Source organism: Panicum virgatum, chromosome 1K, assembly GCF_016808335.1.
Source record: "Panicum virgatum strain AP13 chromosome 1K, P.virgatum_v5, whole genome shotgun sequence".
In the NCBI taxonomy this organism is placed as follows: Eukaryota; Viridiplantae; Streptophyta; class Magnoliopsida; order Poales; family Poaceae; genus Panicum; species Panicum virgatum.
Window position 1 is genome coordinate 27,688,866 of NC_053136.1, and position 11,366 is coordinate 27,700,231.

Sequence of the window (11,366 nt, forward strand, 5' to 3'; positions counted from 1 at the left end):
CTTATGGTCCTCTTCTGTAAAACTTTTAGGAGGTTGGTTGTAGATGTATATGTTTATTGTAAACATTGCAGATTTCGTGGGTGCACTGTGATAATAATATTATAGCTAGCTGCAACAATTGGTGGTGAAACAATGACTCGTCACTAATGATGGCTACAAGAGTTCCCATGGTTGAGCTTATGACCACAAAAACAAAGCACTGCCGGGAGATAACCCGGATTATCATTTATTTATTTATTTTCCTTCAATAAAAAAGCAAGAGCATGCTCTAGGATAAAGCTTTCTTTCGGTTATTTTTGGTCGATAACCATTTCAGGTTGAGATTGAAAAGAATGATGGATAGGTGATGCCTACGAACATGAGACCTACACCGACTACAATGCCTCAATGTGTCTTGACGGCAGAATGATTACAGAAGGAGACTTGAACTCCACACACTTGAGTTTTGTTGCCCAGCAATGCAAACTCCAAGTGTGGGGGAGGTATGTGAGTACTCTAAAGTAAGTTCCTTTCATGTCAATCCATATCTTGGTTTGGAAATGGTATTGGTTCTTCCTTCTTGCTCCCTAAAAGAAAAAAAAAGGAAAAGAAAAAAAGAATGAGAGGAGTTGCCATGGTGACAACATTGAGTCTTCATCAACGAAACATCGTGGTAAGTACTCTCAATGTCCTGCTTTTGACATTAAACAAAGCCCTACCAGGAGGTCGCCTGAGGATCACCAGGTCCGTGCTCATGCTTATCTCTATTTGAATAAAGCTCAATCATGCATCATGCTTCCTTTATATGTCCTTGTATGCTCTGGTTTGAATGTATGGTGCAGCAAATACATTCATAGGCCTTTTAAATCAAGCATGGTGTTTGGGTTAAAATGTCCTCTTCAGTCAAACTAGACCTTGTATCAAGTTTGATTGATGTACTAGAGTTAATACCTTTATAGATATTGGTTGTGGACTAACCTATGAAGGAAAATCATCAATTCCAAATAGGTAAGTCGTTGAGCTGAATTCAAACGGGAAGGTAAGTAGAGGTTTTGGATTAATATTGCACAGCATACTCATGCTGATGCAATCTTGATTCAGCCTTGCTTGATTAAGTATCATGGTGAGATTAAATTCTAGTTCAAATAAATTTTAGGAGCACCCTGGTTCTTAAAACCAGTAGAGCCATTAGTTTGTTTCCATAGTTTTTTTTTTGAATAAGCACCAGGTACAAGAACAAGTGTGGGGGAGATCTCTCGGAGCTTTCAAGCATATATACTCGAGATCTCCCACTACACGTGCACAACACCGAAAGAACCTGAATGCAAAAAGCCAAGACGAACTGGTGCTAGCATTAATCGGCAGAAACCCAGGTTTGGCCGACTAGCATTATCCCCGTATGTTCTACATCGTGACGGTTTATGCACTCTACCCCTCACTCTCCCCAACCTACGAGTTTAAAATGGAAGTCATTGCTTAATCATTAAAATTAAACTCAAGGTAACCTCTGGTTCTGTGTTTCTCAATGATTGCCTTGCATATTTTTTTCCTAAGCCTGAGCTTGTGAATCATATCTTAGGGAACCCATGATTGTTAAGTTGTTGACTAGTGAGATATAGTTTGATGGAAGAATTCTTGCTTTATCTGCTTATGTGTCTGGGACATTTTTATCAAAAAGGAAAACCTCCATAACTTTACAACTCCACGTGTTTGTCCTACCAAAGCCATATGATGATCTTCATGATACAAATCTTTACACATATGTGCCTTGTTATTGCATTGAGCTTCATCAAACTTTGTGACCCTAGTGAGATGCCTTTCATACTTGTTTGATCAAGATCATGTGCACTCCACCAGCTGAATTTCTACTCTAGAAGGCATCTATGCAATTCCATCCATCCACAAAATAAAATCCATATCTAATGCTCTCTCTCTCTCTCTATCTATCTATCTAGTATCTTTCAAATGAGGCATGGGCTATCTAAAAAGAAAAGAAAAGATGGCATGCACAAGAAGCATGACCCAAAAAAAATAGGGACACATGAAGGTCCCAGTGTTGAAAAAAAATTTGAACACATGAAGGTCCAAGAAAAAAATCCATAATAGTATAGCCATGTCCTCATGTTATCCAAATAAACGAGAGAGAGGGATCCATAAAAGGAGTATTCCATTTCCACTATCCACCTTCCACACATATGCACAATCTTGATCAACTTGTGTGATTTGTCATCTCAATGGACCTATTGTTTGATTTTGCAATATATGTGACACAAGTGCATGCTTCCATTTCCCTACCATGAGCTCCACATAAGCCAACTTTAGAAGTAGGATGAAAATAAGCAATGCTTTGGTGAGGATATACACACTATGAGCGACATGAGAGATCCTATGGGAAAGTAAAGCTAGCTATGGTTGGTCTTTGAAAGTGGAGGAGTCTGAAGTCAGCACTGTTCCACTGTTCAACTTCCCAAACAATTCATGGTAGACACATCAAAATTCGTAGGTAAAGGTAAGGCTTATAATAATCTGTATGCAGGTCTCATATCATATAGAAGCCGGGTCCGCCTTAGTTCTAGCCTTTACTCGAGGATGAGCAAAGAATTAAGTGTGGGGGATCTTGTTGATGCTCGTTAATGACTCATTTCAAGTGTCAACTATCGTGCAAAAGTTGAGCATCAGAAGGAATAAATGTTAGCATAGGGTTATTTATTAACAAGTTCCACAAATGCTGGTCTCAGAATGAGTGCAGGTGAATTTGGGCCAAAAGTGCAAGAAACTAGCAAGTATGATCCAAGGTACAAATGCCCAACCATGTACAAGGATCAAATGGCCCACTAGACAGCCTCACATGACAAGGAATGTGGCCCACAAGCAAGGTGACACGTCATCAATCCATGGCAACACCTTCTCGACGAATCAGACGCGTTAACGAGGATCCATGAGCCCACCAGAGCATCTAAACCGCCTTAAGACAAGCCATGCCCCACATATATGAAATGGGGGCCCACCTAGCAGTGTCCCAGTCAAGTTTGGGGCCAAACGGCCACCTTTATAGGTCGGCCAACCAACATGGTCGGCCGACCGTAGGTCGGTTCGTCTCGGCCCCATCTTCCACGTGTTGGCTCCCCATTCGATGCCAAGGTCGGTTCCAGGAGACTCAGGGCTGAATTCACGACAGAAGAGGCCATGGCACCACTCTATAAATAGTAGAGGGGGGCTCCAAATGAAGACATCCATCAAGTGCTCATCCAAGCCTTCTCTTGGTTTAGAGTTGTCTTTAGGGAAAGGTTAGAGGTACTCAGGTGGGGCGCCGGTCTTCGGCGCTCTTCTCCATTTTTGTACCTCTATGATAGTGAGAACATAGTTCGGGAGAAGTGTCGGGGTGTCGGCGCTATGCCCCAGCTTGTACCTCTATGGATGCTGCTACATTCTTTGGGATTTAGTAAGTATTCGTGGTTCCTATCTCTAGTATTTTACTTGGTATAATAGAGGCTACTAGTGCTTGTATTTGAGTGAGATCAGTTCTTTTTACTCGTGGGTTCATCGCTCTGTATTCATACAGAGTGTTGTAGTTTGCTACGGGATATCATACGTAGTTAGACTGTAGTAGTAATCAGTAGCGTAAGTGTGATGTCTAGGCTAGGGGTTATCCTTCGTTTGCCTTATATCCCACGGTTTGTTAGAGGTAGGCCGTAGGTGGTGACAGCCCTATTGGTCCTTTGTAATCCAAACCGTTCATTGTGGACTGTGATGCTTCTGGCACGGGCTTTGGTGCTGTTCTACACCAGGGTGATGGTCTGCTGGCTTTTTGCAGCAAGACACATGAAAATTGCAGCTTATGAAAGAGAACTCATTGGACTTGTGCAAGCAGTACATCATTGGCGTCCATATCTTTGGGGCAGACAATTCATTGTTCGCACAGATCATTATGCCCTTAAGTTTATGCTTGATCAGCGTCTGTCGACAGTACCTCAGCATTAGTGGGTGAGTAAATTATTTGGGTTTGATTTCTCCGTGGGGTACAAACCAGGTCGGCTCAACATGGTTGCAGATGCTCTTTCCCGCCGTGATCAGCAAGAACACCAGTTCACAGTCATCTCTTCACCATCATTCCAGTTACTTGAGGACATACGACAGGAAATCAACAATGATGCTGAACTCGGCCAGCTCAGGGACAACATTGTCGCCATACGTGGCGACCCGTGGCACAAGGATCAGGGGCTAATCCTTCAAGGCAAGCGGGTTTATATTCCTCAAAATTCTGCTTCCCTTCCAGAGATACTTCAAATGTCCCACACAGCAGCTCATGAAGGCATTCAGAAAACCCTTCAACGCCTTCGACTTGATTTCGTCCTGGATTCAGATCGTGTTATTGTCCGTGATTTCGTTTGCTCTTGCTCAACTTGTCGGAGAAATAAAACTGAAGCTCTTCACCTAGCAGGCTTACTACAGCCATTGGAAGTTCCCGACCAGATTTGGTCTCATATCTCTCTTGACTTTGTTGAAGGGCTTCCAAAGGTAAATGGCAAAAGTGTCATTTTAACAGTGGTGGACAGATTCTCCAAATTTGTCCATTTCATTCCTCTTGCTCACCCATACACGGCTGCATCGGTTGCAAGAGCGTTCTTCAATGATATTGTTCGCCTTCAGGCATTTCCACAATATATTGTCAGTGATCGTGACCCTGTTTTCACTGGTCATGTATGGAGAGATCTGTTCAAACAAGCAGGTGTCAAGCTACGCATGAGTACTACGTTTCATCCCCAAACTGATGGCCAATCCGAGGCAGTGAACAAAACCATAGCAATGTACCTGCACTGCATTACAGGGGATCGACTGAGAGCTTGGTTGGATTGATTACCATGGGTGGAATATGTTTACAACACTGCATACCATTCTGCCTTACAGACCACCCCATTCCATGTTGTCTACGGTCGTCACCCACCGGCCAAGCTATCCTACAGTCCGGCATCGGCAAGAACAGCAACTGTTGACACTCTACCTCAGGATTGTGATGCATTCATCGCTGATGTCCGGGACCGTCTGCTCCAACTCAAGAACATGCGAAATGCCATTATGATGCTAATCACTGGCCATTGGAGTTCAACGTTGATGACTGGGTATGGCTTCCGCTCCTGAATCATCACATGAAATCCTTGGAGCCGGGCACACACGGCAAACTAGGCCCCAGGTATGCTGGCCCATTTCAAATCATCGAACGAATTGGCGAAGTTGCTTACCGCGCATTCATGACGTCTTTCATGTCGATGTTCTCAAACCATTTCATTGGACACCGCTTCAAGTTAGACCAGCATTACCTCCACTGCAGCACGGCCGCACGCTTCAACAGCTAGAGAAAGTGATCAAATCCCAGCTTTGCCGTGGCACTTGGTATATACTTGTGCACTGGACCGGTTTTCCGGTCTCGGAAGCAACATGGGAGGCTGTTCCAGACTTCAAAGCTGTGTACCCATACTTCCAGCTCGAGGATGAGCTATTTCCGGAGGACGGGAGAGATGTTATGACCGGCAATGTATATCAGAGGAGGACACAACAGCGTGGCTGAGCAGTCTGACGGCCAGAAGCACGCTCGCATGCTCCTCGCCAGTTTGAGTCCTAGATCGTGTGTACTAGGTAGTTGCATGAGAGTCCTATTTGTATTTGGAAACATGATGTAAAATGGTTAAGTTGGATCTCTTGGCTTCTTGCCTGCGCACGCTCCCTGTCTAGCCTTGCTCTGCTCTTCCTCGATGCCGGCGTCAGGACGGCGTCGAGGCAGCGCCGCCGCCGGGATCCTTCGCCCCAGACTCCAACCTTCCACAACTGCAATCTACGCACTACTAGTAGTAGTAGTCCTGACAGAAGCACCCTCCTGGTTTGTGCAATGGCACAACTATCTGCTAGGATCCGCCCTGCAAACCTGCAAATGGGCTCAAAACCAAGCTATACCCACCCCAATCCATTCTCATAAGAGAATTTAATATTAACCACTCCACTCCAAACCACCACCACCACACACCAACCTAACCCAAACATTTCAGCTCATAATATAACAAACTATTAGTCAAACTATTGTTACAACCCAATAAGAACCCGTTTTCCAAAAGAATTTTACAGAGCATGTCTTACCATACTGTTTTGCATAGAGTAGCTGCCAGTCATACTGAGTCATCTCCAGAAGGGGTGGTAACGGAGGAAGCAGCAGCGCCAAGGCCATCTATTCAGGCCCCCAGGCCGCCACCGCAGAGGAGGAGAGGGCCTCCACATGGAGGGGGCAGTGGTGCCAAGGCCACTCCATGGCCCCCACGACACCACATCAGCCTGGCCCCCACGACACCACCACAGGGGAATGGAGGGGAGGGGAGGAGAGGGCCTTCACACAGAGGAGAGGGGCCAACGGATAGGGGAGCAGGGGAGGAACGGCAGGCAAGCGGACAGGAGGGTTGCGGTCCCTCGTCTAACCCCAACCCAAGGCCGGCTTTGGACAGGGGCGGCGGAGACGAATCAGACATTTGAGGGCGAGCTACGACCCGCGGTGGCGAGCGACGGGCAGGGGCCAATCTGCTGCCATGGGGACATCCGCTGCTCATCCGCCTGCCAGGGGCTGCGTGTCGGGCGCCTCACCATCAACGATCGCCGGAATTGCCGTCGGGCCATTAAACCCTAGGAGCCGAGAGCCGAGCAGTGGCCGGAATGGAATGGGGAAAGAAAATTGAAAAGGAAAGAAACCTAAAGAAAAAACATAAATGAAAGGGGTGAAACCAATAATAATCTTTCTCATATTACCCTTATACTACCTATACTACCTAGTTATACTACCTTATACTACTAATCGCCGTTGCAGTAGTATAAAATAAATCTGAACCGTCTGATGTTTTTATACGAGTCCTTTTCAGATAGTAGTATATGGTAGTATTGTGCACCGTAAAAGTCCTTATAATAATCTTCAACTTTTGTGTCCGTTCATTAATCTCGTATTTTGATGCATGTTTTACTTGCAAAAGGGTAAAGTATACAGGATATGGTATTTATCACTCTCTGAACTTTCATAGGAAGCATAGAATAAAACGTAGAAATGCCAATGATCAAGGCCATGTCATTGGTTCAGTGTATTGGTTGCCTTCTTCTTGAATATTTGTCCAATTATAAACATTTTAGTTCAGTTCAGAAGTTTAGAAACATAAAATTCATGTCTAAGTCAGAGTCCTGGATCAGGCCGGCTTGGAATCGTTGCCCAAACCACACACGGGGTCCATTTTGACATTCTACATGTGTAGGAAACCTAATGAGACAAGCTTTCCAGTACCACAAATCCCACATCAATACCATATCCAAGTCAACAGGAATTGTCGAAATAACAGTACATATAGGATCTACCAGGGTATTGCCTCGCTTTCTTTTTGGGCCGTTCAGACATATATTGTGCTGGAGTCTATTAGGAACATGTCTTTGATTTCTCGGTTGATGCTACCTCTTTATATTCAGTAACCATCACACAAATTAGGGTTAGGTTTTTCTTCAACTAATCTGTCCATTTTCACCATCATCGGTTAGTAACACCCCAATTTGTGTGCAGGGTCGAAGCTGCATCCACACCCATGCCATGGTAGCCAACGATGAGGTCGCTGCTCGTCATGCGTAGATTGTGAAGTGATAGCTCGATGCCCCAATGTGTAGTGACTTGAATGCGATTTGTTCTTCCCATGGCACCAGTGACGCCAATCTGCATGCTCGCACCAATATTATGCCGACGAGATTAATGTCATCTTCTATCCCCTATTACCTATTGGCTTATCCATGCCTATTTAACACTACGGGAAACGGTCAGTTTGCCGTGTGTCCAAACTTTTGCCGTGTGCAAATTTTCGAGCACACGGCAAACAGACCGTTTGTCATGTGTCGAGCAAAAAAACACACGGCAAACAACCCCCCCACCCTAGCAACCCACCCACCCACACACTTAACCGGCACCACCTCCCTACCTCTCCTCCCTCAGATCCACCGCCGCCCCCTCCTGGCCTCCACTCCTGCCTGGTCGCCTCCCCTCCCCTACTCTCCTCTCCTCCCCTCCCCTCCCCTCTCCTGCCAGGCCGGGCGGCCCCTCCTCTGCCTCCCCTCCCATCCCCCCTCTGCTCGCCCCTCACCGGTAGTGAGGAGCAGCGGCGGGGCGAGGAGCGGCGGCGGCATATTGGGAGCGCCCCCTGCCAGCAGCGAGCTCCAGGCGCGACGCGAGCTTTGGCTCGAGCTTCGGCAGCGGCGGCGGACTGCGCGGCGCGAGCTCCAGCAGCGATGGCGGACGACGCGAGCTCCGGCAGCGGCGGCGGACGGCGCAAGGTCCGGCAGCCGCCTCACGGCGCGGCCCTCTCACGGTGCGGCGGCCCCTGCTCCTCCTCTGGCACGCGGCCCTCTCCCTCTCCTCTCCGGCCACCGAATCTGCGGCCCCTGCTCCTCCTCCGCCGTGCGGCCCCTTTCCTCTCCTCTCCCGCCGCCGGATCTGTGGGCCCGGACCCTCCTTCCCCGGCTAGAGGCCGAATCTGGCCCGCCGCCGCTGGAGCCACCACGTGCCGGCCCTTCCCTTCTTCCGCGCCGGGAGGGCGCACTGGGGGGACGGCGATGTCGACGGTGGAGGGGATATGGCTCCTGCGGCGGCGGCTTCTAGTGGTAGCGGTCTGTTGGTGGCAGCGGCGGCGGGGGTGCGAGCGGCGGCGGGGGTGTGGCCGGGCCCAATTTTTTTATTTACTGTTCATTTTATTTTGTCTTGTGTCGGAAGCTTCACCGTGTGCCATGAGCACTTTACCGACACATGTATGCCGTGTGCGCGTTGCCGTGTGCAATATGGGCTTTGCCGTGTGCCCCAGGCACACGGCAAACTACTTGATTCCGGTAGTGTAATATTACCCTACCTGTTTAGAGGGCTAATAGATGAGGCGGCATCAGACGCAAAGCAAGCTACCGTGGCTAGTATTTAAATGCTGGAAAAAGTCTATATCACCCCTACTTATGGGAGGTGGACTACATAACCCCTCAACCTATGAAACGGTCTATATCACCCCCTAAACTTTCCAAAATGGGTCAACTTACCCCCTAAAGTAGTTTCAAAAATTCATAATAAATCATAGAAAAATCATAAAATGGAAAATTTAATTGTGTTAGACTCCAAATGAGTATATCTATACAGTGAACATATAATATGGTATGCTTTAATATATTTTTTGTTGTATCTTTAGATCTATGCTTTTCTTCATAGCTGTAAAAAAATGTACTAAAACATATCATATTATATGATCATTGTATAGATCTACTCATTTGGTGTCCAACACAATTGGATTTTTTATTTTATGATTTTTTGTGATTTACTATGATTTTTCAAAACTGCTTTAAAGGTAATTTGACTCGTTTTGAAAAGTTCAGGGGGTGATATAAACTGTTTCATAGGTTGGGGATCATGTAGTCCAACTCCATAGGTGGAGGGGTGATATAAACTTTTTCCTTTAATGTTGCAGCTGCGGCAGCAGCCAATAAGCGTTGAGCAGGACAGTAGCGCAGCGAATAGGAGCCCTGCGCGCGAGCATCTGCCCGCTCTTGCTGGCGTCTAGCGAGATGTATGCTTCATTCTCTCTCTCACGTCAGACTCCGACGGCTCTCAGCCATACATACTACTTGCTCTTTGTGTTGGGTGATTGGGATGGATAATTTGTGGGCATGGGTACCCGTGACCTGTTGTTCTCTCCCCAACGGCATCTAGCCCTGCTAATGGGGCAGGTAGAGATGAGTTTTTCGGGTCAGGTATTTAGATGGGGCTAGTTTGGGTTAGTGGAAATGGGTTATCTGGATTTGCGGGTCGGAGCGGGTTGGATACAATGGAATTGCCGGTTGGGGGCGAGTTGGTTTGACTCCTCCAGTCCTCTGCTACTCGCACTGTCGCACGGGACTCGCAAGCCACGAGCTCCCACACGGGACTCCATAGACCGCTGCCGGCTGCCGCCACCCTGCCGACCCATCCCGACCTACTCCATGATGGCTTTAGATCCAGATGTCCTCCATCTCCCTTCCTCATCTGCTCCGCATCGCCCCTCTCCTGTCCTTTTCCTCACCGGCTCAACCCATTCATCTTCTTGCTAGATATTAGGGGGATCGAGAGCGCTGCTAGGAGCAACGGCGGCGGCCGCCGCTTCTTCGCGCCGGCCTCCATTCTCATCGGCCATTCCCACTGGCCACGCTCACCTACGTCCTCCACTGCCGTTGGTGCTTCTTCCGCAGAAAGGTGCGCATCTTCCAACAAGCACTAGTACAGCACCAAGATTGATCCGATCCAATTCCAAAAGGGGGCCGGGGGAACCACGTGCACCTCACATGGCCTTCTAGCTGCTTCATTTGAATACCAAGCATACGTATTCTGTTGCTAGCTGCTTGCATTGCTACAACCGCATAATCAATTCTGCTAGTGGATCAGCTATGGCACGTGATGTTCTGGCTATTTCACTCAGCACTGTTTCTTCTGAATCTGCATTCAACTTATGTGGTCCGATTCTTAGTGACAATCGAAGCTCGATGACGCCACAAACTCTTGAAACCCTGGTTTACTGCAAAGATTGGTTGGTAATTTTAATTCACCCACCTGTACAAGCTCTCAAGTGTTATTTCTGTTGTACCTTTGCATCTGCATCCACAAACTCTTTGTGTGTGCGTGTGCAGTCCGAGGGTAAATCATGAGAAGCTGAGATGACTCTTAAGGTACGCCTGACATAATGCCTATATATTATGAAATCACATAACTGGATTATCTTTGCACAATGCACATGCACCAAAATTTAACATAGCCTATGAGTTGACACATGCACCTGACATATCTATTTGGTTTCAGGCTTTCAGGGAGAAGTTTCCTAAGCTTTTCACTCTGTGAAGAAAACAATGACAATCCACATGTTCCCTTTTTCAAGCTCCAGAAGTAGCACATCCTGGTTGCTATGCTGTAGATTCAGATGCTCCCCCTTGATTCACTATATTATTCTTTTCGCTAGCTTGGTCTCCTGAACTGAACATGCAAGCACCAATTTATGTTACCTATAATGTAGCTCAAGAAGCTGAATTTTTTGTATGTTTTGTGGTCGTTTTGAATCTTGGAAACCTCTCATTTATGTCTGAATCAATGCGTTGATTACTGAAAGTTCTGCATTTGTCCAAGGTGCCTCTTTATTACTACCGATTGTATAATTTGTACTGAAAGTTTGTTCTTAACTGCAGGAAATAAAGGCTTTCTCACGTTGTTGTGGAAAGACATTTTAAATTCCTAGAAAGCAACAACGTGAGAAGGTTATTGTGTGCCTTTTCTCCATGTATGGTTCAGACCCATGACAATGACCCACACTTTTGGAGTGGGGTGGAGT

General features: G+C 46.9%; 1 long non-coding RNA gene across 1 annotated transcript; it reads left to right on the plus strand.

Moving 5' to 3' along the window:
• The first annotated feature begins 9,874 nt into the window (after window positions 1–9,874).
• On the plus strand, window positions 9,875–11,154 carry LOC120700831. The gene is made up of 2 exons (XR_005685952.1): window positions 9,875–10,713; window positions 10,844–11,154. It is a non-coding gene; the product is annotated as an uncharacterized LOC120700831 (long non-coding RNA).
• Window positions 11,155–11,366: the final 212 nt, after the last annotated feature.